Source organism: Vidua macroura, chromosome 26, assembly GCF_024509145.1.
Source record: "Vidua macroura isolate BioBank_ID:100142 chromosome 26, ASM2450914v1, whole genome shotgun sequence".
In the NCBI taxonomy this organism is placed as follows: Eukaryota; Metazoa; Chordata; class Aves; order Passeriformes; family Viduidae; genus Vidua; species Vidua macroura.
In genome coordinates, this window is record NC_071596.1 from 6575472 (window position 1) to 6582337 (window position 6866).

Genomic DNA, 6866 nt, shown 5'->3' on the forward strand with positions numbered 1-6866 from the left:
AGTATTACTGGAATGTAGTGCAATGCTTTGGAAACGTGCCACTGGAGGGGCAGTGGGCAGGGTCCCATGCTGATGGTCTGAAGGTTGTGATTTCTGGGCCCATCGAAGTGGTGGTGGTAAGGGCTACATGCTGGCAGCTTCCTCAAGGAGAAATCCAGCAGAGAAAAAATCAAGCACCAAGTTTTCTACAGTCAGTTCCCAAGAGGCATTCAGGAAAAAAAAATCCCCTGAGTATTTGGGGAAGGCAGATGGGGTCTTGGAAAAATCATGCACGGTTTCGAAATGGAGGAGGGAAAAGGACGCCCAGGGCCTGACGCCCCAGGGGGAGTGCCGGACCCTGGTCACAAACGAGAGATATAAACCTTGTGAAAGCACATTCAGCAGCCCAGGTTCCTGCTGTCAGTTTGCAGGGCTCCCTTGGGACTGTCAGGGCAGCACAGGTTTGAGGTGGGGGCAGCTTGGGTCTGCGACACATCCTCGATCGTTTGGATTTTTGGAGGTGTCCGGCCACTTCAGGGCCACAGGCCCCTGGAGACACAGACCGGTCCTTTTTCCTTGGGAAAGAAAAGTGGCCAGCCCAAGTTCCTGATGTCAGTTTGTAGGGTTCCCTTGGGACTGTCAGGGCAGCACAGGTTTGAGGTGGGGGCAGCTTGGGTCTGCGACACATCTTCGATCGTTTGGATTTTTGGAGGTGTCCGGCCACTCAGGGCCACAGGCCCCTGGAGGCAAAGATCAGCCTTTTTCCTTGGGAAAGAAAAGTGGCCAGCCCAGGTTCCTGATGTCAGTTTGTAGGGTTCCCTTGGGACTGTCAGGGCAGCACAGGTTTGAGGTGGGGGCAGCTTGGGTCTGCGACACATCTTCGATCCTTTGGATTTTTGGAGGTGTCCGGCCACTTCAGGGCCACAGGCCCCTGGAGACACAGACCGGTCCTTTTTCCTGGGAAAGAAAAGTGGCCAGCCCAGGCTCCTGATGTCAGTTTGTAGGGTTCCCTTGGGACTGTCAGGACAGCACAGGTTTGAGGTGGGGGCAGCTTGGGTCTGCGACACATCTTTGATCGTTTGGATTTTTGGAGGTGTCCGGCCACTTCAGGGCCACAGGCCCCTGGAGACAGAGACCGGTCCTTTTTCCTTGGGAAAGAAAAGTGGTAAGCCCAGGTTCCTGATGTCACTTTGTAGGGTTCCCTTGGGACTGTCAGGGCAGCACAGGTTTGAGGTGGGGGCAGCTTGGGTCTGCGACACATCTTCGATCGTTTGGATTTTTGGAGGTGTCCGGCCACTTCTGGGCCACAGGCCCCTGGAGACAAAGACCGGTCCTTTTCCCTGGGAAAGAAAAGTGGCCAGCCCAGGTTCCTGATGTCAGTTTGTAGGGTTCCCTTGGGACTGTCAGGGCAGCACAGGTTTGAGGTGGGGGCAGCTTGGGTCTGCGACACATCTTCGATCGTTTGGATTTTTGGAGGTGTCTGGCCACTCAGGGCAACAGGCCCCTGGAGGCAAAGATCAGCCTTTTTCCTTGGGAAAGAAAAGTGGCCAGCCCAGGTTCCTGATGTCAGTTTGTAGGGTTCCCTTGGGACTGTCAGGGCAGCACAGGTTTTAGCTGGGGGCAGCTTGGGTCTGCGACACATCCTCGATTTTTTGGATTTTTGGAGGTGTCCGGCCACTTCAGGGCCACAGGCCCCTGGAGACACAGACCGGTCCTTTTTCCTTGGGAAAGAAAAGTGGCCAGCCCAGGTTCCTGATGTCAGTTTGTAGGGTTCCCTTGGACTGTCAGGGCAGGACAGGTTTGAGGAAGGGGCAGCTTTGGTCTGCCACACATCTTCGATCGTTTGGATTTTTGGAGGTGTCCGGCCACTTCAGGGCCACAGGCCCCTGGAGACACAGAGCGGTCCTTTTCCCTGGGAAAGAAAAGTGGCCAGTCCAGGTTCCTGATGTCAGTTTGTAGGGTTCCCTTGGGACTGTCAGGGCAGCACAGGTTTGAGGTGGGGGCAGCTTGGGTCTGCGATACATCCTCGATTTTTTGGATTTTTGGAGGTGTCCGGCCACTTAGGGCCACAGGACCCTGGAGAAAAAGACCGGTCCTTTTCCCTGGGAAAGAAAAGTGGCCAGCCCAGGTTCCTGATGTCAGTTTGTAGGGTTCCCTTGGGACTGTCAGGGCAGCACAGGTTTGAGGTGGGGGCAGCTTGGGTCTGCGACACATCTTCGATCGTTTGGATTTTTGGAGGTGTCCGGCCAGTCAGGGCCACAGGCCCCTGGAGGCAAAGATCAGCCTTTTTCCTTGGAAAAGAAAAGTGGCCAGCCCAGGTTCCCGATGTCAGTTTGTAGGGTTCCCTTGGGACTGTCAGGGCAGCACAGGTTTGAGGTGGGGGCAGCTTGAGTCTGTGACACATCTTCGATCGTTTGGATTTTTGGAGGTGTCCGGCCACTTCAGGGCCACAGGCCCCTGGAGACACAGACCGGTCCTTTTTCCTTGGGAAAGAAAAGTGGCCAGCCCAGGTTCCTGATGTCAGTTTGTAGGGTTCCCTTGGGACTGTCAGGGCAGCACAGGTTTGAGGTGGGGGCAGCTTGGGTCTGCGACACATCTTCGATCGTTTGGATTTTTGGAGGTGTCCGGCCACTCAGGGCCACAGGCCCCTGGAGACAAAGGCCGGTCCTTTTTCCTTGGGAAAGAAAAGTGGCCAGCCCAGGTTCCTGATGTCAGTTTGTAGGGTTCCCTTGGGACTGTCAGGGCAGCACAGGTTTGAGGTGGGGGCAGCTTGGGTCTGCGACACATCTTCGATCGTTTGGATTTTTGGAGGTGTCCGGCCACTCAGGGCCACAGGCCCCTGGAGGCAAAGATCAGCCTTTTTATTTGGGAAAGAAAAGTGGCCAGCCCAGGTTCCTGATGTCAGTTTGTAGGGTTCCCTTGGGACTGTCAGGGCAGCACAGGTTTGAGGTGGGGGCAGCTTGGGTCTGCGACACATCTTCGATCGTTTGGATTTTTGGAGGTGTCCGGCCACTTCAGGGCCACAGGCCCCTGGAGACAAAGACCGGTCCTTTTCCCTGGGAAAGAAAAGTGGCCAGCCCAGGTTCCTGATGTCAGTTTGTAGGGTTCCCTTGGGACTGTCAGGGCAGCACAGGTTTGAGGTGGGGGCAGCTTGGGTCTGTGACACATCTTCGATCGTTTGGATTTTTGGAGGTGTCCGGCCACTTCAGGGCCACAGGCCCCTGGAGACAAAGACCGGCCCTTTTCCCTGGGAAAGAAAAGTGGCCAGCCCAGGTTCCTGATGTCAGTTTGTAGGGTTCCCTTGGGACTGTCAGGGCAGCACAGGTTTGAGGAAGGGGCAGCTTTGGTCTGCAACACATCTTCGATGGTTTGGATTTTTGGAGGTGTCCGGCCACTTCAGGGCCACAGGCCCCTGGAGACACAGACCGGTCCTTTTTCCTTGGGAAATAAAAGTGGCCAGCCCAGGTTCCTGATGTCAGTTTGTAGGGTTCCCTTGGGACTGTCAGGGCAGCACAGGTTTGAGGTGGGGGCAGCTTGGGTCTGCGACACATCTTCGATCGTTTGGATTTTTAGAGGTGTCCGGCCACTTCAGGGCCACAGGCCCCTGGAGACACAGACCGGTCCTTTTCCCTGGGAAAGAAAAGTGGCCAGCCCAGGTTCCTGATGTCAGTTTGTAGGGTTCCCTTGGGACTGTCAGGACAGCACAGGTTTGAGGTGGGGGCAGCTTGAGTCTGCGACACATCTTCGATCGTTTGGATTTTTGGAGGTGTCCGGCCACTCAGGGCCACAGGCCCCTGGAGGCAAAGATCAGCCTTTTTCCTTGGGAAATAAAAGTGGCCAGCCCAGGTTCCTGATGTCAGTTTGTAGGGTTCCCTTGGGACTGTCAGGGCAGCACAGGTTTGAGGTGGGGGCAGCTTGGGTCTGCGACACATCTTCGATCGTTTGGATTTTTGGAGGTGTCCGGCCACTTCAGGGCCACAGGCCCCTGGAGACACAGACCGGTCCTTTTTCCTTGGGAAAGAAAAGTGGCCAGCCCAGGTTCCTGATGTCAGTTTGTAGGGTTCCCTTGGGACTGTCAGGGCAGCAGAGGTTTGAGGTGGGGGCAGCTTGGGTCTGCGACACATCTTTGATCGTTTGGATTTTTGGAGGTGTCCGGCCACTTCAGGGCCACAGGCCCCTGGAGGCAAACATCAGCCTTTTTCCTTGGGAAAGAAAAGTGGCCAGCCCAGGTTCCTGATGTCAGTTTGTAGGGTTCCCTTGGGACTGTCAGGGCAGCACAGGTTTGAGGTGGGGGCAGCTTGGGTCTGCGACACATCTTCGATCGTTTGGATTTTTGGAGGTGTCCGGCCACTCAGGGCCACAGGCCCCTGGGGGCAAAGATCAGCCTTTTTATTTGGGAAAGAAAAGTGGCCAGCCCAGGTTCCTGATGTCAGTTTGTAGGGTTCCCTTGGGACTGTCAGGGCAGCACAGGTTTGAGGTGGGGGCAGCTTGGGTCTGCGACACATCTTCGATCGTTTGGATTTTTGGAGGTGTCCGGCCACTTCAGGGCCACAGGCTCTTGGAGACCAAGGCCGGTCCTTTTCCCTGGGAAAGAAAAGTGGCCAGCCCAGGTTCCTGATGTCAGTTTGTAGGGTTCCCTTGGGACTGTCAGGGCAGCACAGGTTTGAGGTGGGGGCAGCTTGGGTCTGCGACACATCCTCAATCGTTTGGATTTTTGGAGGTGTCCGGCCACTTCAGGGCCACAGGCCCCTGGAGGCAAAGATCAGCCTTTTTCCCAGGGAAAGAAAAGTGGCCAGCCCAGGTTCCTGATGTCAGTTTGTAGGGTTCCCTTGGGACTATCAGGGCAGCACAGGTTTGAGGTGGGGGCAGCTTGGGTCTGCGACACATCTTCGATCGTTTGGATTTTTGGAGGTGTCCGGCCACTTCAGGGCCACAGGCCCCTGGAGACAAAGGCCGGCCCTTTTCCCTGGGAAAGAAAAGTGGCCAGCCCAGGTTCCTGATGTCAGTTTGTAGGGTTCCCTTGGGACTGTCAGGGCAGCACAGGTTTGCGGTGGGGGCAGCTTGGGTCTGCGACACATCTTCGATCGTTTGGATTTTTGGAGGTGTCTGGCCACTCAGGGCCACAGGTCCCTGGAGGCAAAGATCAGCCATTTTCCTTTGGAAAGAAAAGTGGCCAGCCCAGGTTCCTGATGTCAGTTTGTAGGGTTCCCTTGGGGCTGTCAGGGCAGCACAGGTTTGAGGTGGGGGCAGCTTGGGTCTGCGACACATCTTCGATCGTTTGGATTTTTGGAGGTGTCCGGCCACTTCAGGGCCACAGGCCCCTGGAGACACAGACCGGTCCTTTTTCCTTGGGAAAGAAAAGTGGCCAGCCCAGGTTCCTGATGTCAGTTTGTAGGGTTCCCTTGGGACTGTCAGGGCAGCACAGGTTTGAGGTGGGGGCAGCTTGGGTCTGCGACACATCTTTGATCGTTTGGATTTTTGGAGGTGTCCGGCCACTTCAGGGCCACAGGCCCCTGGAGGCAAACATCAGCCTTTTTCCTTGGGAAAGAAAAGTGGCCAGCCCAGGTTCCTGATGTCAGTTTGTAGGGTTCCCTTGGGACTGTCAGGGCAGCACAGGTTTGAGGTGGGGGCAGCTTGGGTCTGCGACACATCTTCGATCGTTTGGATTTTTGGAGGTGTCCGGCCACTTCAGGGCCACAGGCCCCTGGAGGCAAAGATCAGCCTTTTTCCTTGGGAAAGAAAAGTGGCCAGCCCAGGTTCCTGATGTCAGTTTGTAGGGTTCCCTTGGGACTGTCAGGGCAGCACAGGTTTGAGGTGGGGGCAGCTTGGGTCTGCGACACATCTTCGATCGTTTGGATTTTTGGAGGTGTCCGGCCACTTCAGGGCCACAGGCCCCTGGAGACAAAGGCTGGCCCTTTTCCCTGGGAAAGAAAAGTGGCCAGCCCAGGTTCCTGATGTCAGTTTGTAGGGTTCCCTTGGGACTGTCAGGGCAGCACAGGTTTGCGGTGGGGGCAGCTTGGGTCTGCGACACATCTTCGATCGTTTGGATTTTTGGAGGTGTCTGGCCACTCAGGGCCACAGGTCCCTGGAGGCAAAGATCAGCCATTTTCCTTTGGAAAGAAAAGTGGCCAGCCCAGGTTCCTGATGTCAGTTTGTAGGGTTCCCTTGGGGCTGTCAGGGCAGCACAGGTTTGAGGTGGGGGCAGCTTGGGTCTGCGACACATCTTCGATCGTTTGGATTTTTGGAGGTGTCCGGCCACTTCAGGGCCACAGGCCCCTGGAGACACAGACCGGTCCTTTTTCCTTGGGAAAGAAAAGTGGCCAGCCCAGGTTCCTGATGTCAGTTTGTAGGGTTCCCTTGGGACTGTCAGGGCAGCACAGGTTTGAGGTGGGGGCAGCTTGGGTCTGCGACACATCTTTGATCGTTTGGATTTTTGGAGGTGTCCGGCCACTTCAGGGCCACAGGCCCCTGGAGGCAAACATCAGCCTTTTTCCTTGGGAAAGAAAAGTGGCCAGCCCAGGTTTCTGATGTCAGTTTGTAGGGTTCCCTTGGGACTGTCAGGGCAGCACAGGTTTGAGGTGGGGGCAGCTTGCGTCTGCGACACATCTTCGATCGTTTGGATTTTTGGAGGTGTCCGGCCACTTCAGGGCCACAGGCCCCTGGAGGCAAAGATCAGCCTTTTTCCTTGGGAAAGAAAAGTGGCCAGCCCAGGTTCCTGATGTCAGTTTGTAGGGTTCCCTTGGGACTGTCAGGGCAGCAGAGGTTTGAGGTGGGGGCAGCTTGGGTCTGCGACACATCTTTGATCGTTTGGATTTTTGGAGGTGTCCGGCCACTTCAGGGCCACAGGCCCCTGGAGGCAAAGATCAGCCTTTTTCCTTGGGAAAGAA